This window comes from Mauremys mutica, chromosome 11 (genome assembly GCF_020497125.1).
Source record: "Mauremys mutica isolate MM-2020 ecotype Southern chromosome 11, ASM2049712v1, whole genome shotgun sequence".
NCBI lineage: Eukaryota > Metazoa > Chordata > Testudines > Geoemydidae > Mauremys > Mauremys mutica.
The window spans coordinates 14,508,488-14,534,805 of NC_059082.1; positions in this window are offsets into that span (position 1 = coordinate 14,508,488).

Genomic DNA, 26,318 nt, shown 5'->3' on the forward strand with positions numbered 1-26,318 from the left:
GCCCTGTGTGTTTCTCCTGAAGCCAGGATACAGGACTGTTCCTGCCCGCCACTCCCTATGAGTGTGCATGATGCTGTAGGGAGAGAACAAAGACACGGCACCTGCCCTGGGGAGCCGACAGCCTAGGTTTGAGATGACATGATGCAGAGAGAGATGACAAAGGGAAAAGGAGGAGACTCAGAAAAGCCAGCCTCTGCAGTAGAGCTGGGCACATTTTCGGGGGTTGGGGTTTTTGGTGCAAAAAATACAAATTCGGTGACACCAAATGTTTTGTAAATTTCATGTCAATTTTGCTAAATTGTTTTGGCTGACCCCTCCCCACCCCCCAAAAAAACCTCTTTTCAAAAATGCCAAAACTGAACATGTTTGATTTTTTTCAGAAATTTAACGTTCGAGGTGTTTGGTTTGAAATGCCTTCTTATTTTTAAAAAATTAAAAATGTTTTTAAATGGTCAAACTCAAAACAAAATGTTTCTTTCAACCCAAAATGTGTGAGATTTAGTTTTTTGTTTTTTTTACTTTTGGATTCACTGAAAATTTCAAAACAATTTCTTTTCAGTTTGACCCAAAATAGTTCTGTCCTCATCACAATTGTCTGAACTGCCAGCAAACCAAAAAATCCGTTATGTGCCCAGCGCCGTTATGAAGTTGCCTGTTTTTATACAGTAGATCAGGGGTCAGCAACCTTTCAGAAGTGCTGTGCCGAGTCTTCATTTATTCACTCTAATTTAAGGTTTCGCGTGCCAGTAATACATTAACGTTTTTAGAAGGTCTCTTTCTATAATATATAACTAAACTATTGTTATATGTAAAGTAAATACGGTTTTTAATATGTTTAAGAAGCTTCATTTAAAATTAAATTAAAATGCAGAGCCCCCCCGGATCGGTGGCCAGGACCCGGGCAGTGTGAGTGCCACTGAAAATCAGCTTGAGTGCCGCCTTCGGCATGCATGCCATAGGTTGTCTACCCCTGCAGTAGATGCTTTGTTGGTTCCAACTCTCTTATGTTGTTCTTAGTTTAGAATGCAGATGCTTAGCAGGGGAATCATTGCTGGGGCAAATGTGGGAAGAAGTGGGTTTGAGGAGGGCATGAGAAAGATCTCGTTACTAACTGAGAATGCTAGCTGCTCTCAAGACACACAGAGAGAGAGAGAGATTCTTGCAAGCAGGTTGTACGAATTCATTGAACATGACTTATGACACCTGCAGAGAGCACTGGAAACAGACTCCCATTGCTAAAGGAAGAGGCTGGATGCCTGACTGATTTGAGAGCTGATGCGTGGCTGAACGGCCGACTGGAGACCTGATGGAGAGATGGAAAGACGGCTGGGAGACGATATCATAAGGCAATTTTAACTGCTGGTGTCTGTCTCTGCCTGGATGACCTGGGAAACAAGCTCTCCCTGCAGCACAATGCATCCATTTTGGCTATGGCCAGCACCTGTTTGCTTATATTGCACTAAACCCCTCTGTCTTTGGGTACATCTACATTGCAGCTGGAGGCAAAATTTCCAGCTTGGGTAGATGTACATGTCCTCGTAGTATAGGCAGGCCAGCGCAAGCAGTGGGAGAGGTTAGCTGCTCAAGTACAATCCCATCCATAGGAACGGACCATCCCGAGTTTAATCTCTTACATATAAACTAGTGTAGCATGAGACGAGAGTTTAGTTGATAATTCTCAGTGAGTAGTTGATTCAGATTTCACCACCTCTCCTTTTGTTTGTGAATGGTCTGTGAGCAACCTAGTTTTCTCAAATGTATTCATTATTTCACATGATCTGCTGAACAACTGGGATGTGAAGTTCTAAGTCTGTAGCTTCTGTGCCAGCTGTTCATAGTGAGTGTTCAGAATCTGAGCTGTGTTGCGTGGTTCCAACAGGACATGCTTGGTCATATGATTTGTTTCTATTCCTTGATTGGATGAATGAGATTCAGGGAGCCAGGTTTCCTGTGAGAATGTTTGTGATCACAAATTCAAAACTCACTTCCCGCAACTATTCTCTAAGATAGCTTAAAATTGACTCTTCTTGCCAGTAACCTCATTCATTTACCATGAGCACAGGAACTCCATACCAAGGCTCCATCTAGCCTAGCAGCTGGTCTAACAGTTGCCAGCCCAGCTGCTTCAGAGAAAGATGCAAAAAACCCCACAGTGGACAAGTATGGGATAACATGGCTTCCGAGCCCCATTAGATAGTGCTTGGCTTATGCATTGAAGCATGAGGGTCTGTATCTCGACTTTTCTAATCCTGTCTAATGTAACTGAGAATGTTCTCATTAGCCACATAATTGTCTAGCAAACACAAAACAGGCCCTGACACAGTCAAAGTAAATTGGTTTAAAAATATGAACAGACATTTTCAGATTTTTTTTCCTTCTGTGTTCACCCAGCTCCACGCAGGTCAATTAAATGTTACATTTCCCTTTAAAAAAATAATTAAGAGGCAATCACATGAACTATCCACAGTGTGAATCCAGGCTGACACTCTGGGCTGTAAGAGGAAAGCCTGCATTGCCCACCTCCCTCCGAGCAATGGAGTGTGGGCACTTCCCAGGATGTTCATGCGGCCATTTTCCTCACGTGCAGATGCACTGCAGCATTTTCCCAGTCAGATGTTTAACAATCCAAATCTACAAGTGATAGAGCCTGTTAGCTTCAAGGGGCCCCCGTCCACTTTTCACAGCAGATCACAGAGCTGGGCTAATCAAGTCAGCAGTAACAAATCTAATTAACCTGCAGTATAATGTCTAATTTGTGCAAAGTTGTTGTGGTTATTCAGCTATAAACTCCATCCTGGATCCTAATTACAGTGAGTGGCACTGTGGCATTAATTGTTAGCATCCTGGTTGTGTCCAACCACCTTTTCCTCACTTCCCAGATGCCCTCAATTTCACACAGACGGTTTCAGTGACTACCTCCATCTGGTGCTTTCATGGCTGTTGAGATACTACGCTAGCTCCAAGCTTTGGAACATAGTTACATCCTCTGATTCCATGTCTACTCTGACATAAAAAAATTTTGAAGGAAAAAGTAGTCAAGGACATTGAGGTCAATGGTAATTGGGACAAAATACAACATGGTTTTACGAAAGGTAGATCGTGCCAAACCAACCTGATCTCCTCTTTGAGAAGGTAACAGATTTTTTAGACAAAGGAAATGCAGTGGATCTAATTTACCTCAATTTCAGTAAGGTATTTGATACGGTTCCACATGGGGAATTATTAGCTAAATTGGAAAAGATGGGGATCAATATGAAAATTGAAAGGTGTATAAGGAACTGGTTAAAGGGGAGACTACAATGGGTCGTACTGAAAGGTGAATTGTCAGGCTGGAGAGAGGTTACTAGTGGAGTTCCTCAGGGATCGGTTTTGGCACCAATCTTATTTAATCTTTTTATTACTGACCTTGGCACAAAAAGTGGGAATGTGCTAATAAAGTTTGTGGATGACACAAAGCTGCAAGATATTGCCAATACAGAGAAAGACAGGAAGATCTGGATGACCTTGTAAACTGGAATAATAGTAATAGGATGAAATTTAATAGTGAAAAGTGCAAGGTCATGCATTTAGGGATTAATAACAAGAACTATTGTTATAAGACGGGGAGGCATCAGTTGGAAGTAACAGAGGAGGAGAAAGACCTCGGAGTATTGGCTGATCACAGGATGACTATGAGCCGCCAATGTAATATGGCTGTGAAAAAAGCTAATTTGGTGTTGGGATGCATCAGGCGAGGTATTTCCAGTAGAGATAAGGAGGTGTTAGTACCATTATACAAGGCACTGGTGAGGCCTCATCTGGAATATTGTGTGCAGTTCTGGTCTCCCATGTTGAATGGGATGAATTCAAACTGGAACAGGTACAGAGAAGGGCTACTAGGATGATCCAAGGAATGGAAAACCTGTCTTATGAAAGGAGACTCAAAGCACTGGGCTTATTTAGCCTAACTAAAAGAAGGCTGAGGGGGGATATGATTGCTCTCTATACATATATCAGAGGGATAAATACCAGGGAGGGAGAGGAATTATTTAAGCTCAGTACCAATGTGGACACAAGAACAAATGGATATAAACTGGCTATCAGGAAGTTTAGACTTGAAATTAGATGAAGGTTTCTAACCATCAGAGGAGTGAAGTTCTGGAACAACCTTCCAAGGGGAGCAGTGGGGGCAAAAGACATATCTGGCTTCAAGACTAAGCTTGATAAATTTATGGAGGGGATGGTATAATGGGACAGCCTAATTTTGGCAATTAATTTGTCTTTGACTACTAGTGGTAAATATGCCCAATGGCTTGTGATGGGATGTTAGATGGGGTGGGATCTGAGTTACTACAGAGAATTCTTTCCTGGGTGTCTGGCTGGTGAGTCTTGCCCACGTGCTCATGGTTTAGCTGATCGCCATATTTGGGGTCGGAAAGGAATTTTCATCCAGGGCAGATTGACAGAAGCCCTGGGGTTTTTTCGCCTTCCTCTGCAGTGTGGGGCATGGGTCACTTGCTGGAAGATTCTCTGCACCTTGAAGTCTTTAAACCATGATTTAAGGACTTCAATGGCTCAGACGCAGGTTTGATACAGGAGTGGGTGGGTGAGATTCTGTGGCCTGCGTTGTGCAGGAGGTCAGACTAGATGATCATAATGGTCCCTTCTGACCTTAAAGTCTATGATTCTATGATTAAAGCCAGTTCTCATATGGTCCAGGACCTGCAATGTCAATTTGTTGTTTCAGCCTATTCATGCAATAACTAGTGGGAGGCACCTCTGAGCTTTTCAAATTTCCATCAGAGGTGTTGGGCCCTATTTCATGTTGAAAGCTTTTTGTTAATTTCTTTGCTCTTGCTCACACTTGAAACTGTTTCATTCAGGCTGTTCCAAGGAGTGGCCTCCCTGTGACATCCCATAACCCATCCCAGTTGAGAGCAAGGCTCATTATTTAAAAAATTTCAAAAACTATCCTCATGAGACCCATTGGTCCCCCAAGAGCCTTTAAAAATTGCAAGTCAAATCCTACTGAGCAAACTAGAAAGGAGCACAACTCTGACGAGTCAAGTGTAAAAGTATAATTAGGCAGCCCACAAAAGAATTTGAAGAGCAACTAGCAAAAGACAAAAACTAACAGCAATTTTTTTAAAGTGAATCAGAAGCAGAAAGCCTGCCAAACAATCAGTGGGGCCATTGGATGATCAAGGTGCTGAAGCAGCAGTCAGTGAAGACAAAGCAGTTGTGGAGAAGCTAAATACATTTTCTACATGGGTCTTCTCTGCAGAGGATGTGAGGGAGAGTCCCACACTTGACCCATTCTTTTTAGGTGGCAAATTTGAGGAACTGTCCAAGAGAGAAGTGTCAGTAGAGGAGGTTTTGGAACAAATTGATAATTTAAACAGCAATAAATCACCCAAGAGTTCTGAAAGAACTCAAATATGAAATAGAATTACTAACTGTGGCATGTAACCTATTGTTTAAATCAGCTTGTCTACCAGATAACTGGAGTATAGCTAATGTAAAACCAATTTAAAAAAAAATATGGCTCCAAAAGTGATTTTTTACAATTGCAGGTTGATGAGCTTAACTTCAGTACCAGGCAAATTGATTGAAACTATAGTAAAGAACAGAATTTTCAGACACATAGATTAACATGATATGTTGGTGAAGAGTCAACACGGCTTTTGTAAAAGGAAATCATGCCTCACCAATCTATTAGAATTCTTTGAGAGGGGTCAACTAACAATTAGACAAGGGTGATCCTGTGGATATAGTGTACTTGGACTTTCAGAAAGCCTTTGACAACATCCTCACCAAAGACTCTTCAGCAAAATAAGCAGTCATAAGATAAATGAGAAGATTGTCTCATGGCTCCGGAAGTGTTTAAAAGATAGGAAACAAAGGATGAGAATTAATGGTCCGTTTTCACAGTGGAGAGAGCTAAATAGCAGGGTCTCCCAAGGATCTGTACTGGGACCAGTGCTGTTCAACATATTCACAAATATTTACAGTGGCAAAGTTTGCAGAAGATACAAAATTACTCAAGATAGTTAAATACAAAGCTGACTGTGAAGAGTTAAAGAGATCTCACAAAACTGGGTGACTGGGCAACAAAATGGCAGATGAAATCCAATAAATGCAAAATAATACACATTGGAAAACATAATCCCAACTATACACAAAAAGATGGTGTCTAAATTAGCTGTAAATTAGCAGTCAAAAAAAGCTAACAGGATGTTAGGAACCTTAGGAAAGGGATAGATAATAAAACAGAAAATATCATAATGCCAATCTATAAATCCAGAATAATCCCACACCTTGGATACTGCATGCAGTTCTGGTCATCCCACCTCAAAAAAGATATATTAGAATTGGAAAAAGTACAGAGAAGGGAAACAAAAATGATTAAGGTTATGGAACAGCTTCCATATTAGGAGAGATTAAAAAGACTGGAACTGTTTATCTTAGAAAAGAGATGATTAAGGGGGGATGTGATATAGGACTATAAAATCACAAATTGTGGAGAAAGTGAATAAGAAAGTGTTATTTACCCCTTCACATAACACAAGAACCTGGGGTCAGTCAATGAAATTAATAGGTGGCAAGTTTAAAACAAACAAAAGGAAGTGCTTCTTCGCTCAACACATAGTCAATCTATGGAACTCGTTGCCAGGGGATGTTGAGAGGGCCAAAAGTATGACTGCATTCAAAAAGAATTGCCTACGTTCCTGGAGGATAGGTCCATCAATGGTTATTAGTTAAGATGGTCAGGGCCACAACCCATGCTCTGGATATCCCTAAACTGCTAATTGCGAGAAGCTGGGACTGGATGACGGGATGGATTTCTCAAAATTGTCCTGTTCTGTTAATTTCCTCTGAAGCATTTTGCACCAGTCACTGTTGGAAGACAGGATACTGGGCTAGATGGAACATTGGTCTGACCTAGTATGACTGTTCTTTTGTTAACCAGGTGTCATATATAGTGGCTTCTGAACTTCAGGAGTAAGCAGTGTTGATGGATGAGAAGATAGTTGCATGGTCTTATTGGAGTGATGCAGAATGAGTGCAGGGTGGACTACTATTGAATGTGAAAGAGAGAACAGTACAGTGTTCCCAGCTAAAACCTCTTTTCCAGGTCCTGGACCAATTGGCAACACTGCAATTGTGTAACACAAGGCCCTTTCCCTGTCGGTTGTGTTCTGGAGTGCTGAGTTCCTCTCTCTGGTGAGGGAATGATGTCTTTGGGCTAATCAGTTGGTCTTGAACCCCCAACCTCAACAGCCTCCTTTTCCCATCCCAGTCAATCTTGGTGGATATTCTGGAGAAGAGCTGGTTGGAAATGCTATAAAGAAACCTAACAACAATTGAAACATTTTGTTTTTAATTGAAATGTTTTCAACAAAATTTTCCAACCAACTTCTACTTCAGAGTGACAGCTGCAAAGCTGGACTTCTTCTCTGGCTGCAGTAGCCCTACCATTCCTGTGTTGTACATCACCCAGACCCTTCTTTACAAGTAATGCCACAGCAGAGGAGTTGCCAAGGTAAACTGCACTGTGCTGAGTCTCAAGGGAAATCCAGGGTTAATACAGGCTCCTTTTATCAGTAGGATGTTTCCACCCTTCTGCAAACTAAGGTGGGTACAGGACATAACAAGCCTCCTGATATGTCATGGGCATGACATTCTCAGACTATGATTTTGGATGATGCATTGTGCCATAGGTGTGGCAGTTTTGTTCTGCACCACAATCATTTCAAGGTAGTGAGCGTGGGTTCATCCCTCCTAGTTCTTGATGGAGCAATAGCCTTGATTCACATGGTGCTGGCTGCTGCATTTGTAAGCCACTTCTCTTTGCATGTTGCCCTGATCCTCTGAGGATGAGAGTCTTCTCCAGCTTCCAGGTAGAGGAAATGGTTCTTTAGCTCAGGCTCAGGCTCAATCCCTGGTGGATGCCAAGATGGCAGCCATCACACTTACACCTGCCATAATCCTGCTTTGGATTTCTATGGCCTTTTGCATCCAAGGATCTCAAAGCACTTTGTTAAGATTAAGAGGTCTCACAAGACCACTGTTGCCCTCTCCCTCCAACAGGTAGATTTGCAGAAAGGGAAACCTGAAATGAAGTGACTTGCCTCAAAGATGCTAAGCAAGCCAGTGGCAGAACTGAGACAGAAACCAGGAGTCCTGCTTCCTACATTTCTGTAAGCCTGGGCATAAGTAAATTGCCATAGGTGACTTGCCTCATTTCTCAGTGGGCATGATTGGGAAGGTAAATGGATCAGTAGGCTAGAGACAGGGTGTCTGTACTAGCTGAGATAAGTGGGAATACCCTGCTGCCATTTACAATAGACAAAATAATCCTGGAATGTAAGATGAGGTAAAGTGTGTGACATGCATGGACAGAGTATGCTGCACAGGAATTGGTTTCTGCAAAGTAACCAAGCCAATCCCGAAGCATGTAATGCAGTGTTTCTCAAACTGGGGCCACCGCTTGTGTAGGGAAAGCCCCTGGCGGGCCGGGCCGGTTTGTTTACCTGCCCTGTCCACAGGTCCGGCTGATCGCGGCTTCCACTGGCCGCGGTTTGCTGCTCCAGGCCAATGGGAGCTGCTGGAAGTGGCGGCCAGTATGTCCCTCGGCCCGTGCCACTTCCAGCAGCTCCCATTGGCCTGGAGCAGTGAACTGCGGCCAGTGGGAGCCGTGATCAGCCGGACCTGCAGATGGGGCAGGTAAACAAACTGGCTTGGCCCTCCATGGCTTTCCCTACGTGAGCAGCAGCCCCAGTTTGAGAAACATTGATGTAATGCAATATATGGTTAGGATGCGTGTGTTATTACTGTTGGTAAAAATGTATATAATGAAAAGTTTTTTGCTGAATAACTTTGGATGTGTTATATACCACCCCTTCCCCCCCCCCCCCATGATCAACTCTGCATAGTTTTGCTGTATGCCAAGTAAAAAAAATCTGAGTGACAACACTGGAGTCAAACTAAGTTCTCAGGGAACCGAGTGGAAGAGATCTTGGAACAACCCCAACAGTTTCTTGCTATTGTAGTCTGCTCTTTGGGGCAGGGACTGTCTTTTTGTGCTGTACTTGTACAGTGCCCTAGCTCAGTGGGTTCCTTGTCCATGACTGGGGCTATGGTAATACAAATAACAGTGCATTTATCAAATGTCTTTTGGGTTTTTGGAAATTGAACTTGTGTCATCAAAGGCTTTAAAAGAACCTATTGTATCTCCAGACAGATACTTTCAGTCAGAATGACCTTTCTTTCAGATCAAGAGAACAACAAAACAAGAAAGAAGTAAAGTCTTCATGAGAGAGAGTGTGAGAGCACAGCGTGTGTGAGAGAGACTGCTATAACAGTCTGTATTGAGTTCTGGGAACAAAATGGCTGCACGGCACTACACACAAGGAATGTACTTATTAAAAATTTAAAGAAGCAGTATACAAACAGCCATAAGTTGGATAGTCATATACACATCTAGATACAGGGGGACATTTATTTTCAAAAGGATATCTTCTCTTTTGTGGATACAACTTGTACCTCATACTTCAGCTGCATTTTCAACAGCAAATTAGAGCACTTGTAATAGTCGTCGGCGGGTGGGATTGAATCTGGGACCTCTGGAGCTTAGTGCATGAGCCTCTACAGCATGAGCTAAAAGCCAACTGGCTGTTAGCAAACTCATCTCTCTCTCATATATAAAGAGAAATCAAGACACCCTTTAGTTCACAGAAGGAACTGTGCTGCCTCCTTTGGCAAACCCTGGGTCTCTACCTGTAAAGTCGTGATTGCATTAGACTCCTTCAAATTCCCCACCACACCCCCTGAGCTATGTATTCTGTGGCTTCTGAGCTTGGTTTTTTGTTTGTTTTTGGTAGTTTTGTTTTTTAATTTAGGAAAATCAGCTTGTTGCATTGCTGGTGGGAAGCGGGGGAAAGGAAGAGAAAGAGAAGCCAAAGAGAAAGAGCTGATTTTTTTTTAAAGGAATTAAAAAGTGGCAGTGCTAGTGAAGGGTAATTATCCCTCTGTTCCATCTGAAATACAATTAAGGCAGCTCTCCGTGAGCCCCCGGGATATTGTGGTTTACTAATTAACAAGCGGATATGCTGTGGCCCCTGTCAGGGCAATTATAGCACGAGACAGGCTTCAGGAATTCTAATTACACATCAGTCTGCGACACACGCTGCAATACAAATTAACAAGGGGCCCTGGCTGGCATTAAAGGGAGCTTACCTAGCAAGTGATTACTGCCAGCCAACAAGCTATGGTAGTCAGGGAAGGGGCACGGAGCTGCACAACAACTGACGCAGACTCTGACCCAGAGCTGAGGCAGGGAGAATACCTGGGCTCTATTGGAGGCTGAGCTTAGAGCAGGATTTCGTTGGAGCATTTCCAGCCTCATTGTTGTGATTCCCCCCACCCCCACAGTATTTGTGGGTTTGGATTTTCAAAGCCAAAATTACTAATCCATGATATTAGAGTGAGTCAGAGGAATAAATAAGATGGGGCTAAATGCTGTGTCTCTCCCATTCGCTGGATATATACAGCACTTGTGTAGAATATATGTTGATGGCCAGTGGGATATGAGAATGATTCCTCATGTCTGGAAGGGCTTTTAGCGACTTGTGTATGGTGGAGTGAAACCATGGACCAAACCACTCTAGCGAGTGTCCATACACAGCTGTCCTTGGCTGCAGGATGGGGTTATTTTTCTTACAAGGTATTTGTAGAGCACGTTTTATATTTTAAATAGTAATAGGATGACATTTAATAGTGAAAAGTGCAAGGTCATGCATTTAGGGATTAATAACAATAATTTTTGTTATAAACTGGGGATGCATCAGTTGGAAGTAACAGAGGAGGAGAAGGACCTCGGAGTATTGGTTGATCACAGGATGACTATGAGCAGCCAATGTGATATGGCTGTGAAAAAAGCTAATGGTCTTGGGATGTATCAGGCGAGGTATTTCCAGTGGTGTTAGGAAGGTGGTGTAAGGAGGTGTTAGTATCGTTATACAAGGCACTGGTGAGGCCTCATCTGGAATGCTGTGTGCAGTTCTGGTCTCCCATGTTTAAAAAGGATGAATTCAAACTGGAACAGGTACAGAGAAGGGCTACTAGGATGATCTGAGGAATGGAAAACCTGTCTTATGAAAGGAGACTCAAAGAGCTTGGCTTATTTAGCCTAACCAAAAGAAGGCTGAGGAGAGATATGATTGCTCTCTATACATATATCAGAGGAATAAATTCCAGGGAGGGGGAGGAATTATTTAAGATCAGTACCAATGTGGACACAAGAACAAATGGATATAATAAACTGGCCATCAGGAAGTTTAAACTTGAAATTAGATGAAGGTTTCTAACCATCAGAGGAGTGAAGTTCTGGAACAGCCTTCCAAGGGGAGCAGTGGGGGCAAAAGACATATCTGGCTTCAAGACTAAGCTTGATAAGTTTATGGATGGGGACAGTATGATGGGATAGCCTAATTTTGGCAATTAATTGATGTTTGACTATTAGCAGTAAATGTACCCGATGGTCTGTGATGGGATATTAGATGGGGTGGGATCTGAGTTACTACAGAGAATTCTTTCCTGGGCGTCTGGCTGGTGAGTCTTGCCCACATGCTCATGGTTTAGCTGATCGCCATATCTGGGGTCGGACAGATTGGCAGAGGCCCTGGGTTTTTTTTCGCCTTCCTCTGCAGCATAGGGCACAAGTCACTTACCGGAGGATTCTCTGCACCTTGAAGTCTTTATACCATGATTGAGGACTTCAGTAGCTCAGACATAGGTTAGGGGTTTGATACAGGAGTGGGTGGGTGAGATTCTGTGGCCTGCGTTGTGCAGGAGATCAGACTGGACGATCATAATGGTCCCTTCTGACCTTATAGTCTATGAGTCTATGATTTTTAAATCCCACCTGCGATGTTCAGGGAGGGGTGTGCCTGCTGGACACTGTGAAGTTGGTGTTTCCATACTGATGGTGCTCTTGCCTGGGTGCTGCTACCTGTGGAAGAAATGCTGATAGGCTTTCACCCTCAGTGACCTCTTTATTGGGAGCTGCATGAAGCGGTGGTGGCCAAGGGACATACTGGCCGCCGCTTCCCGCAGCTCCCATTGGCCTGGAGCAGCAAACCGCGGCCAGTGGGAGCCGTGATCGGCCAAACCTGCAGATGGGGCAGGTAAACAAACCAGCCCGGCCCGCCAGGGGCTTTCCCTGCACAAGCAGCATCCCAAATTTGGGAAACACTGTTTTAAAGGAAGTGCCACCTGCTGGAGGCAGTACTTCCAGGAAAGGAGTCAGATCTTCTTGGATCAGCGAGTCTGGGGGGTTAGTTTGATTCTGGTGAAAATCTGGAGAAGGTTGATGTGAACATGAAGCTCTTCAGCTGAGAGAGGAAGGACAATATTTAATGGCCCTTACCAGCAGAATGTAAAAGCAAAGATCAGCCTCCAGAAAATCCATCCCAAGTTTTCCTGTGACAGCATTTCGGGCTGGGACAGGCACATGGGGCTTTGATTCCTCTCCCACGTAAGTGTGGCTGTGTAATTCCATTGAAGACGTTGTAGTTATACCAGCATAAGGGAGAGGAGAATCCAGCCTGGGAGTTCTGCTCATCCCATGTGGATGCTTGAACAGAGCAGACAGTCCAATACAGCTCAGAGCTATGTACCTCGTTACCTGGTCTCAGTACCTGGGATATAACAGTGGAATGAGCATTGCACACAGCCCGTCCATACTGCTTTTACCCATATTGGAAAAATGATTTCACACCATTAAAGTATGGCAGGTTTTGGGTCCATGCCCAATAAGACTACAGTATTCGGAAACCATCTGACTGGTTACTTGGAGGAAGCCAGCAGCCTGATTCTTGGCAGTGTTGTTATTTAGCATTTATCTGTGTACAGTGCCAATCTGTCTGTCCGCAATGGGCAGAAAACTCATGATCCAGCCCTGCCAGCAATAGCTACGCTGGAAAGCTGCCTTGAGTCATGGTTCTGGCACCATAGTGCTGGAGACCCATTTGGGAGAGTGGATTGCAGGCCCTGTCCACAACCAGAATTGCACCCAGACTGAACTAAACTCAGAAGGTTTCAAAGGCAGGTTAAGCAGACAGGCTCTTTCTGCTGCTGCTTCACTGAGCCTCTAGCTAAGAGGCTAAGGACATATTTCATTTAATTCAACAATAACACAATATATATGTAACCTTCCACTCCAGCTGAGCTCCAGCAAATGAGATTTGCAAACAGCTAGCAGAGCATCCATCAGGCCTGCAAGCATCTGGCATCCGACAAAGGAAAAGGATTCTCTGCTCTGATCAGTCCTCTGAATAAAAGAAGTTGCTGCCTCTGAGGACATGTTATTCAGCTGCTGTTCAGCTCTGCAAAGAAACCCCATCAAGGCAGCAGGAGAAGGGTGGAGGAGAGGAGGAGGTTGGAAGGGCCTTGAAAGGTATTTGTCCCGCAGCAATCACGGCTCCGTTCTGTTGTGGCTCAGGATGTTCTGCTTGGGCCATATGCAGAGGCCTGGAAGAGAGTGGGGCACAACTATGCATTCTGTTGGGACGGGGTGGAATGGAAGGTCCGGTGAGTGCCACCCGGTAAAAGGATTTAACCTATAGTGCACACTTTCCCAATTGCTAAGCTTCTTCCACTCTGACAAACATGTGTCCCACGATCTCTGAGTGCCCCAAACCTACCCTCTGTCTGCAGCTGCTGGTTACCGCCCCTCCTCTCTCTCACCCTTGCAAGACAAAGGGCCCCGCTTGATTCCCCTACCCAGCTGGCTGTTCCCTTGTGTTTTCTCTCCCCATCCCTGCCTAGATCTTTGGCCCGAGCTTGCTTCCCTTTCCAAGATGAGACCAGACCCCCAGCAACCTCCCCACCTATTGCTAACTCCCCATGACACCTTCCCTAGCCGTTCGAGTGGTCTAGTTCTATGGTCTGTCCATCTGGGATCTAAAGGGGAAGGGATAGATGGGGTCTGTGGTCAAATGACTTCTTTTGGTGCCTGTCGTGTAGCATGTGTCTAGAACAATTCGGCACAAACATCCACTGGGGGATGGAAAAATCCCATCGCAATCAGAGCCTGGCGTTTTCGTCCCCGCTAGGATGCATGACTCATTCCTCGAATGAATGCGCAGCTGAACTGGGGCCTTGGCTGCACTAGTGCAATTATCCCAATGCACTTCCCTCCCTCTGCATGCCGAACCCTCTCTCCCCGATTACCCCCTTCCAGCATTCCTGATGAGACCGGCTCAGTCATGTTCCCCTGCTGAGCTGTATTGCTGCTCTCCCGCCCACAAGGGATGCAGTACAGGAAGAGAGTGAGCTGCTGGCCTCTTGGGACCTGGGCAGTGACGTGACTGGCAGGCACAGGCTGCATAGGGTGAGGTTGAAGGGGGAACTTTAGTGCCCTTCCCCTTGTGTGGAGTACGGGACTCGATTGGTCTTTCATGGGACCTCAAGCTATCAGCGCTCCTACCCGAGCTGCCACTGTGGGGGATAGCAGGGGTGTGTCTGCGGAAGGCAGCCCTAGAATAATCATGACAGGGTAATGAAGGGATCCACCTACAGTCAGCAAGAAATAACCGGCCTGCATCCACGGATTTTCTGAACCCAGTGAGTTTTGTGAGCTGAGAGCCGGGGCACTGTTTGAATGGGGATCAGATTTTGGGGGCAGGGGTGAGCTGGAGAGACTAGGAAACAAACCATTTACACTTTGCAAAATATGCACTGGAAATTGCTGCAAGTTTTGGACAGTGTGATGCTTTGGGCTGGTTCCCAGAATTCCCTCAGACTCCCTAGCAATCCTGTGAAATCAACATGGGTTTGTAATATGGGAGGGGGGTGGGTTTGTTTTTTGTTTTTAATTTAACCAAAGCAGAGCTTGGCTGTGGCTGCTGCATGCGCACACACTCACACATGCGCACACCCACACACGCCTACTTGCTTCCTATCGTCTATGGCTCAGCAACACAGTTATCCATTAGCCACCTCTGCTGCAAAGCAACAACAGTGGGGGAGAGGGGACAGCGCACATGGCCTCGTTCAGAAGTCCCGGAATAAATCTCATTAACAAATGCAATTAATGGGAGCTGGGCCCTGTCCCCCTACCCACCCCAGCCAGAGCCATACATAAAAATAACTGTTTATTACACAGCAGGCGCAGCCTGGCTTATCACTGCAGACAGGAAATTACAGCGCAGAGCTGCACGTTTCACTCTTAATAACTTTGGCAATAAAGCGTCTTGTCAAACGAGGCTGAGACAGCGCGATAATGAAGCTTCCGCAAGGCCCATAATTGCGCACTGTTCTCCCAGGGCTAAGCCAGCAAAGTGGGGCGATTGGGAGGGTCACTTGCTTTCTGCCCCACGTGGGCTGCCCCAGCAGCGGTAGGGCACTTCCACCCCTAATTCCTAAACCAATGTTAATCCAGTCACCCTGTCCCTTGGCGGCAAAGGCAGGATTGTTCCTCCTCCTCCTCTGTGGTGCTCGTGGTATTGTCTCCCCCCACCCCAGCACTCTGCTCCATCTGAAATCTAATGTCTCTTGGCAATCTCTCCCCCAGCATTACAATGCCATGCACCTTGCAAGGTGTCATCTCCTCCCTCAGACCTGGTCAGAGGAGATGGCCTGGGCTTGCTCCTGGCTATGTGGCCTCCTCCGCTGCATTCAGCACACGAGGAAGGCTGCACTCAGTGTCTGGATATCTAAGGGCAAGGAGGGATGGTGCCACGGAGAGAGAGGCCGTTATTGCTGTAGGTGAGTGAAAGGAAGCAGCAGGATCTCTCTCTGTAGGGCATTGCCCTGTGCAAAGAATCTGCAGCTGACCAGCATCAGCCATCTTCATGTGCTGCCCAATAGGGTTTCCTCTGCCTCCATCAGGAGGAACACAATCTCCCTTGCGCTTGGCTCTTCCTCTGCACATGGCAACTCAGTGAAAAGATTCAGGCTGCAGCCACAGCGGGATTATCAAAGATGTGAGGCAGTTGGCCGGAGATGGGAAAAAGAGGTGGGAAGAGTACTAGGCCCTGGCAACTACTGACCCATCAGCATACCCCTGCTCCTTGCTGAGGTCATCATCAGCTAGAGAGGCTTACTAGGCATAAACTGTTGACTTCCATGGTTGATGTCTCTATTCAGTTAATATTTACGGCTTCTTCCCACACCTGCCATTAGCTGTCCGTATACAGCAGTGACCTCTTGGCCGGACTTCTTGCCTTCCTGCTCTTGAGCTTGTGGTTGACTGACAATGTGAGACAAGCTGCCAGCCTGAGTCCAGCTCCTCGTAGGCATGTGTCCACCTCACCACACACCACTGGCACCTTTGCTGGCCATCTCAGCAGAGGGGCCATGGAGACTGAACTCTCCTGCCATCTGCAGAAGTGGCCCCTCCAGGTCAGGGATGGAGGCAGATGGCCGAGGGGCAATGTAGGGAGGAGAGCTCCCAGTATCACCTCCTGTGCTGAACCTCTCCTATGGAATAACAAGAGAATTCAGTCGCCAGCACTGATCATAGATTCTTAGGTTTTTAAGAGCAGAAAGGACTGTTAGTCTGGCCTCCTGCATAACACAGGCAATGGAGCCCCCCACAGTAATCGCTGCATCGAGCCCATAACGTATGGTTGAGCATGAGCATATCTTCTAGAAAGACGTCCCGTCTTTGTCCATCTGTGATTGGCATTGCTGTCAATCCAGCGCTGACAGTGATGGTAATAATAACAATGGTGGGGTACAAGTGGGGAACCCTTCTGTTCACCCATGAGCAACTGACTGATGACCCAGCTTCCAAGGCAGCTCCCTGAGCACCAACCAGTCCATTTATCACAGCGGGAGGCTGAAAGGGGAATGCTTATCTCTTTAAATTGCCCAGCTCTGTTCTTTGGATCACTGCTTGCTCAATAATCTTGCCTCCCTCCCACAGAGGTGTGTCCCAGCTGGTTAGCTCTACATCCCAGGGCAATCAGTGTGTGCTCAGTGCACCCAGGGCCGGCTTTAGGCCGATTTCCCCCATTCCCCGGAATTGGGCCCCGCGCCCGTGCCTAAGAGGGCCCCGCGCCTTAGGTGCCTTTTTAATTCTAAAATTTTTTTTACATACCCGGCAGCGGTCCGAGTCTTCGGCGGTGGGGGGTCCTTCACTCGCTGCAGATCCCCCACCCCCGAAGTGCCGCTGAAGACCCGGACTGCCACCAGATATTCAAATCAGGCCCCGCAGTTCCTAAAGCCGGCCCTGAGTGCACCCAGCAGGTATGGCGGGGCACAGGGAGGGCATGTGACAGCTACGTTGAAGGAGAGTGAGCGTAGGGAAGATGGACGCTCAGGGAATGGGACTGGAGCATTTAATTAGGAGAGAGCTGGTGGTGTAGGCCTGGGTGGGAGAGGACAGGTGGCGTTTGAAAAGAGTCAAGTAGTCAGCGAGTGGCAGAGACGCTGTGGGTAGCAGGAGGGCAGGACTTACCACCCTTTGTAGTTGCCACTTCATGCTTAACAGTCCGTTCCCTCCAAACTAGGAATCCTTGTATCACTTCTTGGGGCTTTTATTTGTCTGGACTGGCCTTTCTGAAAAAAACTCGCTCTGATGGAGTCCTCCTGCTGCTCACACCTGCCTCCAGGCTCATTACTCAGCTTCATCTCAACTTTCCCCTATGTTCCTCTGCCACTGTCCCCCTGCTCCATACTGCCCCCTTCAAATCACTGAACCCCCTCCACATCCTCTCTCTCCCTCTGTTTTCATTTGTAGCCCCTGTGGGACACAGAACTATACCTGCCTGCCGATGTGATGGGTAACTGCGCGGGCCCCGCTCTTGGGTTCTGTAACTCTGCTGAGCCACAGGTGACTGGAAGATGTCTTGGTGCCCCTACAGACCCCAAGGACATTCTGGGTCCCTACAGAAGCCCTCGTCCAGTAGGTCCAAGAACTTTGTGTAGGTCTGGAGCACAGGGCCTTCACCAAGCCCCAGGACTTCCCCCTCCTCTGTGCCGCCTTCCCCTCCAAGCTGTGAACTGGGCCCCTCTTTTTTTCTCAGACACTAAGCTAACAGGAAGCAGGGACCAGGGCATCTTTGCTGAGCTTTCTCACCCTCGTCCTAACCACCTTCCCTCCCTGCTGGCTAGTCCCGATTGCCGGGCCCTGCCGTTGCAAGCTGGGAAACAGGCAGAGCTACACCATGCTCCCGGTCAACCTGCTAATGTGTTAAAACTACACACTGGAATGTTACCACCTGTTAGCTAAGATGTGGTTAAAAATCACCTCTTTTCCCAGTGAACGCAGCCCCAAAGGGGGGGTTGCATGAAGATTGATTAGTTAATGCTTGTAAAATAGCTGAGATCCTTCCATGAATGTTGGTCAAAAAGGACAAAACATTGTTATTGGCATTTCCCTTTAAGAACGCCTGTCTGTCCCCATGAAGTGCACTTCTCCCTGCACTCCTGGCACTGCAGACCCCTCCAGAATGACCCCTGGGATGGTGGGCTACTGGAAATGGCAAAGCCAGGTCATGCATATACACAAATCTGTGACTGCCTAACACAGTGAAGGCCAGTGAGAGATGAATATGTAATAGAACAATCTGCAGCAGCCCTGTTTGGACTCCATAGGCAGAGCTCCAGCTTCTCGATAATAGTTTCTTTAGGAGACAAAATGAGACTCGTCCAGACTGGGACTGAGAAATGAAGCATTTTGGAGTCACAGCAGGAACGTGCTGCTGTTGTTGGACCCTCTGCCCGTTGCCTGGCTCCCTGGGCAGAGAGGAGGCATTGTTATCTGGCATTAGCACTCTCAGGGACTTTACCTGGAATTACTGATCCACATTCATAAACATGATCATGCTAATTGTCTGCCACAGCAGCCGCTCTCGCCCGTCGCTGCCTCCTCCCTGTGCTGGGACATCGCATGTATTCATTTCCTTTCCCAATCCAAATGTCAAGATGTCTTTATTCCACAGCCCACTTTGATTAAAGGGGACAGGAGGAGGCTAGAGATAGTGAGACAGAGAGAGAGAAATGCAGGGACAGCAGAAACAGACAATGACAATGGACTAAACTGTGACCTGGTATAAGCCAGTGCATCTCCATTGACTTCAGCTGAGTTGCACCTGCTTACACCAGGCCTGAATTTGGCCCAGTGGGAGAGCATGTCGGAAATATTGGTCTAATAACCACTGATGAACTTTCCTTTGCCCTCAAGCCCAAGAGCTTTACAGACCAATATTCTACAGGATCCAGCTGTGGTGAGTCATGTGCACAGTGTGAATAGCTTCTGTCTAAACAGCAAGGGTTATTGTGTAACAATTAAAATACTGCGGGACAGGAAATGGCTAGCGATCAACAGCCAAGCCATCCAAACTCATCTAGCCTTCTAAGATCACACTTGCTTCTTTCGCACTCTGAGCCAGGCCAATTCTTTGTAGTGAATTATTCATTCTACAAATTTAGCTTTTTATTCTATCCACGATCTGCTCAGTTTTCCAGTTTGGTTCATTATTCAAGATCGTTCAAATGCAAATATATCTCGGCCTCTGGGTTCTATGTAAACGATTCACCTTTGCTTCTTTGTGCTAGCTGATTGCTCACTTAATTCACATGGCTTGGGCTTTGATTTCTGATTGGATCACTGAAACTTCCCCGGACAAGACGAAGGGAAATGAAAGATTTCAAGAGAGTGAGGTGAACGTATCTGTCCGGCAGCAACTTTCACAGTGACATGAGGAATCATGAACTTTCACTTTCCACAAACATGCTTGGGAACAAAGGAAGCTCACTGGTCTGAACACGTGCTGAAAACAAAATGGGGGACACAAATGTCAAAGTTAACATGCAGTCAGATAAGTGCAGGTAGACTGCTGCGCTCACACCGAGGACAATGAAGTCAGTAGGCACTGGGGGCCACATGCATTGGTCTAATTGCGGGATCAGGGCCATAATCTGAACCAATGGTTTTTGCATAGTTCACCCAGCTCTAGTCTTGCTGGTGGATGCAAAGTGACAGCTGTGCAACTGCTTTCCTGTATCCTTTCTGAAACATAAAACCAGGTAAGATCTGCTCAGTGAGTGACTGCAGCTTCAAATTAGCTCCGAGCTCTTGTTAATAATGACATCATACAGGAACTGCAGAATAAAAATTGTGGTTAGTCAAATAAGCTGAATCCACTATATTCGAATGGAAAGCAATTTTGACTTTTCTGGTTCCATGCCTGTGAGCAAGTGGACAGCTGGGATGCAGCTTGTTTGGGGGCCTATGACCTCAGTGTTCCTTCGCAATCTAAGCAATAGATAACAGGCTTGTAAAACTGCAAAAGGCTGTTTTCACAACTGCTTGTGCATGGGGTTCTTTGCAATTAAAAGGAAGTGTTATAACTTCGCATGAACTTGGGAAAATTGCATGCCCTTTTAATATATAGGGTTTGCAAAATAAGACCTCTGAGCAAAGATTAAGAGAAATGGATGTGTTTGGTCTTGCAAACGCTGATTGATAAGATCTTATAAATCCAGAAAGGGATGTGTTAGAGGAGAAGAATCCATTAGTCTTGTTAGTCGATCAGAACAGAATAACAGTGATGGACTTAAACTGCAGTAGGGAAACATTTTAGGAAAACCGCTACGACTGGGTGCAGCTGAGAAAGTTGGTTATGGCTGCCTGATCCTGGGGTTAGTTCTACACTGTCCTCAACCCAGTCAAAGATTATAGCAGCCTCTAAACCAGGGATCGGCAACCTTTGGCCTGTGGCCTGCCAGGGAGAGTCACTGATGGGCCGGGCCGGTTTGTTTACCTGCCACATCTGCAGGTTCAGCCGATTTTAGCTCCCACTGGCCGTGGTTCACCGTGCCAGGCCAATGGGGGCTACGGGAAGGGGTGGCCAGCACATCCCTCGGCCCGCGCTGCTTCCCCTGAGTGAAGAGGCGACCTCTTACAGAGGAGAGAGACACTCACTAGAGCAGGGGTGGCCAACCTGTGGCTCTAGAGCCACATGCAGCTCTTCAGAAGTTAATATGTGGCTCCTTGTATAGGCACCGACTCCGAAGCTGGAGCTACAGGTGCCAATTTTCCAATGTGCTCGGGGATGCTCACTGCTCAACCCCTGGCTCTGACAAGGCCCTGCCCCCACTCCACCCCTTCCTGGACCCTCCCCTGAGCCTGCCGTGCCCTCGCTCCTTCACCATCCCCCCCAGAGACTCCTGCATGCCATGAAACAGCTGATCAGGAGGTTATGGGGAAGGAGGGGGAGGTGCTGATCGGTGGGGCTGCCGGTGGGTGGAAGATGCTAGGGGAGGAGTGGGGGGCTGATGGGGGGCTGCTGACGTATTATTGTGACTCTTTGGCAATGTACATTGGTAAATCCTGGCTCCTACTCAGACTCAGGTTGGCCACCCCTACACTAGAGCCATAGAAAGGGGGAGTCTCAGAGTCTATGGGTTTACCATTGACTTCAATAGGGCCAGGATTTCACCCTGTGTGAACTACTGATTTACCAAGGGATTGTGCCTAATTTCTTAGTCAGGCAACACTGTGAATGTGCGCAGAGAATGCCAATGTGCTCGTTAACATCAACTTGATCTTAACAAGAGTTTGCACCAACTTACCAGCGGTTACCTATCATGGACGGATTCAGGGGATCATTAAATTAGCGGATGTCTACACCACAAATTAAGGTGCGATTATGGTGCAGGTAAGCTGGTTGTCTAGCCTTGAACATTTCCAAGAGTTTGCACAGCTTTGCTGGCTGGAGAAGCCAGGATACGTATATCGCTCTGCACCTCCCATTTACAAACCTCCCAGCTGTGTCCGGGAACCAAGGAACAACAGCCCATTTCTGCTAGCGGCTGGGTACATGTAATTTCTTCCTGCCGTACTTTCTACCCACCTCATTTCCAATGGCAGCTGTTGGTAACGCCGTGCAATTTTTCTCAACTGTCTTGGTGCACCTGGTATTTCTGCAGGCGGAGTGTTGAAGGACGAGACTTTTGTCTCCTGCGGAAAGAATCCTCTCAGGTACATTAACTGCACTTTCCAGGCCACTGAAGAAGACATGGCAGCATTATGTAAAGGTCACAAAATGCTACCAACCTGCTGGCTGCTTTTGAGCTGGAACAAAAGGAGGTGGTGGAGAGAGAAAGAGACACAGAGCAATAGTTCTCACATGATCTCAGCCCCGTATATAGCTCTGCCATGGAAAAACTAAGCTGAGCCTGTATTTCCCCAATTATTATTTATGGAATACATGTGGTCTGTTCTTCTGCTCACATAATATCCGTGTCCTGATGAGGGTTCCCAGATGTAGTCATTATTCTAAATAAATTGACTTTTTTCAAATGTATTTCCCCATACAGATTGGTCTGCAACACTCCCCTATGAGGGTTCAATATGCACTATTCAAGTGGTGAGGGCTAGCTATGATTGGCCAGGTAAGTCACATGATCTTGGGCTTGTGTCTCTCCTCTGATAGGGTGAGCCCGAAAGCACTTCCTTTTCAATTCCACGAGTGGTAAATTAAAAAATCAGTTTCTGCAAAGGTCTGTGCATGCTTTCCACGAAGTCAGCTGCATTAATGGTCATGGTCATTGAAAGTGACCGGAAAGTGACCACAAAGGGGGCTTGATTTGAAAATCAAGGACCGAATTCTGCTCTGATTTACAATGGTGCAAACCATGAGTAACTCCACAGAAAAACAATTAGAGATTCTCACTTATCCCAGATTATCTAAATACCACCATAGTGGGGTCCGCAGCCAGCTCCCCAGCGTGTTTTAGGTTCTGAGGACTTTTTCAGTAGGAAAGGAAATAACAAGAGGGGATTTTAATTTCACAATTGACTATGGAAAAAGCTAGTGAAGCTAAGCAAAATAGCAACTGCAGTTCAGGCAATAAAAAAAAAACCCCTCACAGAACTAATCCTCTGTGACGCACGGAGAAGGCTGTCTCCATTAGCCTGTGCTAACAACTCCTACTCAAGCTCTTGGCGTGTGTATACCTGCACTGATTATGTTTTTTGTTTCTCTGTGTGCAAGTTCACTTTTGTTTCAGCATCGTGTTATGGTCTGATCGCTCCCCGCTAACAATTACTTGGCAGGATAAAGCAGGGCCAGCGATTCCCAAAGAATAGAAAATTAAGAATTACCTACAGCAGTATCCCATGGTCTTACAGAATATAATAAACAAGATTAGAAATGGCTACAAAACCAAATGACCTTCCAGGGCCCCCATGGAAGTTATTGTGTGACTGTCATTAGGGGGGAATTAATTAGCTTAGCAGCAGGGAGGGGGGGGGGAATGTTTGAAATAGACGGCTGCAGATTTAGGGAAGAGGTTTAATAACTAGGAGAAATACATAAGGGGAGAGGAACATAAAAATTAAATTACAGTTTGAAGTCAATTTAAACCTTTTAATTTCTGAAAAGACAGAACAAGCCCTCGGGTGGTGAAAGGGGGAAAGCAACGAGACTTAGAATTGCTCAGCCGACAAGCTTAGGGCAAAGAAGGGGAAACAAATGGCTGTAGCAATGAGACTGCAAAGGGCGACGTGCTACTGAGCCACAGCATCATCTCCCAAAAGATATTGGTTCTCATTCTCCCCCCACGACGCTGGGGTACCTCTGGAGTCCCGCCACTGACGTCAATGGAGTGCCCCTGGGGTAAGAGAGGCCCAGACAACGCAAGCCACCTTTAAACAAAGAAAGGAGAAGGGTCTGGATTTCTGTTCCCAGCTTCCACTCTGGGGGTGCAGGACACTGAATTATGAAGGAGCGAAGGGAGTGGAATTCCAGCTCATATGCTTTGCTGGTTTCTGTTCCCTCTCTGCTGGGAGGGGGGATGGGCTAAGAAGAAGGCTTTTGAGTTTCCCATGGTAGGTGAGTGCATGCAGGGCCACGATGGCCAGTCGGAGGAGGTGAATCGTCTCACAACAGAGCTGGTTCTCCTTGGGCCTGGGTCAGCTTTCCAGGTTAACTCTCTACAGAGAACTAAAGCTGAAATGAGCAGGATGTCTGACAGTGCCCAGCCAGCACTAGAGACGATCAGGGGACACGCACTTGAAAGCACCGTGATCTATGGATAATTTTACTGCTACGACAAAGGTCTCAGCTGGGCTCTCCATGGACAGTAACTGCTCTGAGCACTGCCACGGGCAATAACTTTCCCAGTTTATGGCTGGGCTGTTATCAATATAAGCCCACTGGAATGTCATATTCAATAACAACATTAGACACTCACATCTGCTCCCATCTCCAGAGAGCTTTACTGCATTGACTCAGTCCCTCTCACAGCCTCCTGGCTGGGCAGAGAAAGGGCACCAGTCCCAGAGGGCAGATGGGGAAACTCAAGCACCGAGTGGGGAGTGACTTACCCAAGATCATGTGGTCAATTGATGGTGCAGCTGGCCAGAGAACCCAGGAGTGTGACTCCACGTTCTCTGCTTTGACCAGCATGCTCCCGCCCGGAGACAGAAATAGATCAAAGGAGTCCTAACTCCAGTGATCTCTCTGGCCCTCTTGACAACCTGGGCATGAGAGCCTGCCTGCTGATTGCCAGGCTTCCAGCACATGCAATAGGCATACCAGATACACACTTCATCCACTGGAGGTGGGCATGAGGGACAGACTTCACTGTACATGACATGTCACAGGTCAGGGCAACTGCACCTGTATTTCCTTCTCATGGTCCAGCAAGGGCATCCACTCTAGGCTCCAGGCTCCTCAGCCATCACCTCTCTTGGGTGGAGACATGCTGCCCTCTCCCTCCTCACCGGGGTAGTTCCAGGCTGCACAGTTCCCCAGCTGTCCTGTGATATCCCCGCAACACCTCAGAGACGGCACTGAGTGTGATTGCCACGGTTATGCTGCCGCACAGATCTTTCTAAGCAAGCACGTTTATTCTTAAGGTGAAAGCCGTACAAAGAAAACAGATTAAAGCAACAAAAGAACCCCCACAAGTGCTAATAAGTTTACCAGAGATCACCCCAACTCCAGCCAGGCTGTGGCTGGTGAACACTTCTGCAAGTCCCACAGAGGGGTTCTTCTGTGGTCGCAAGGCCCTAACAGCTCTCACTCACAACAGGCAGCCAGAATGAATTTGCCTAATAATCCCCCACTGGTTTTAGTACCTGGAGGAGCCGTGGTTACCCCATGGAATAACATACAATCCCTGGCTCACAATGCTACATACATTTAATTCAATAAGGTTTGTCCAGGACATTATAGAAAATTGCCGTCTCTGTTGCCGTTTGCAAAGGGGGCACTCCCCAGCCCCTCAGGGACTGTCACGGGTGGGCGAGATGTGGGATGGGTGCTCTGGTCCTGCCTGGGCTCACTCGCCCAGCTCCGGGGGGATGGACATTGAGTGGGCGAGGCGTGGATTGGCTGCTGTGCTCACTGGCCCTGGCCCTTATGGAAGACTAGTGATTTTGTTGTTCTGTAGCTCATCTCACGACAACAAGTCACAGTCTGCCTTATGGTGCATGGCCTCCTCGTCGACACCGTGTCCCGCACTTGCTGAAGCTCTTGAACACTGCCTGCGTTCCCTCCAGCTCCCCACCGTTGTGCTCTCTCTGGGGTACGGCAAGGTAAATAGAGTGCATTACGGGTGCGATTCATGGATACCCTGGGGCAGCCAGATGCCACCTCTCCGTTTCTGATCACCTCAGTTGTTGCTTTTGTGAGCATCTCAAGGGAAAGCAATGAGAGGGTGGGTCTGAAACCCATATTTACATCCGCCAGAGCAAGCAGCATCCAGCAACCCAGCACAATCATCCCAGGGAACCTGCACTCCTACCAGGAGTCTGATCAAGTTTAGTTAGTACCTGGGCATCAGCACAGGCCAGAGGGAGAAAACCTGGCACTCTGGGCTTCAGTGATTCTGAGCAAACCTTCAGACAGTGTCTCATAGTGGGGGGGTCTGCGTATGTGCGTTCTTGAGGCTTTGTGTGGGTATGTGTGAGAGAGAGCTTCCCAGCATTGTGTGTCAGAGAGAGATCAGGCAGCTTCCCGGGATTGTGCACATCTCCAGCTCTGTGTATCTGCACAGTCTGTCTGCGTCTTCCCAGGCTTGCATGTGGAGGTCGGTGCACTTGCTCACTCATCTGCCGTCCTGTCTGCAGGTCCCCTTCCTACTCTCACTCCACTCCTGCCTTTCACTGACACTCTACTTTTCATTCACCTCCTGCTTTATTCCCCCATGTGATTTGATTGGTTAAGTGCAGGGGGCTGAAGGAAATGCCATTCACACTTTCGCCCTGCAGCAAGCCTTAAAGAAGCTGTTCTGCTTCAGAACTCAAACCATGAAAAAGTTCAGTGGAGTTCTTCTATCAACGCTCAGACTCACAATGTTCGAGTGGCTTCAGA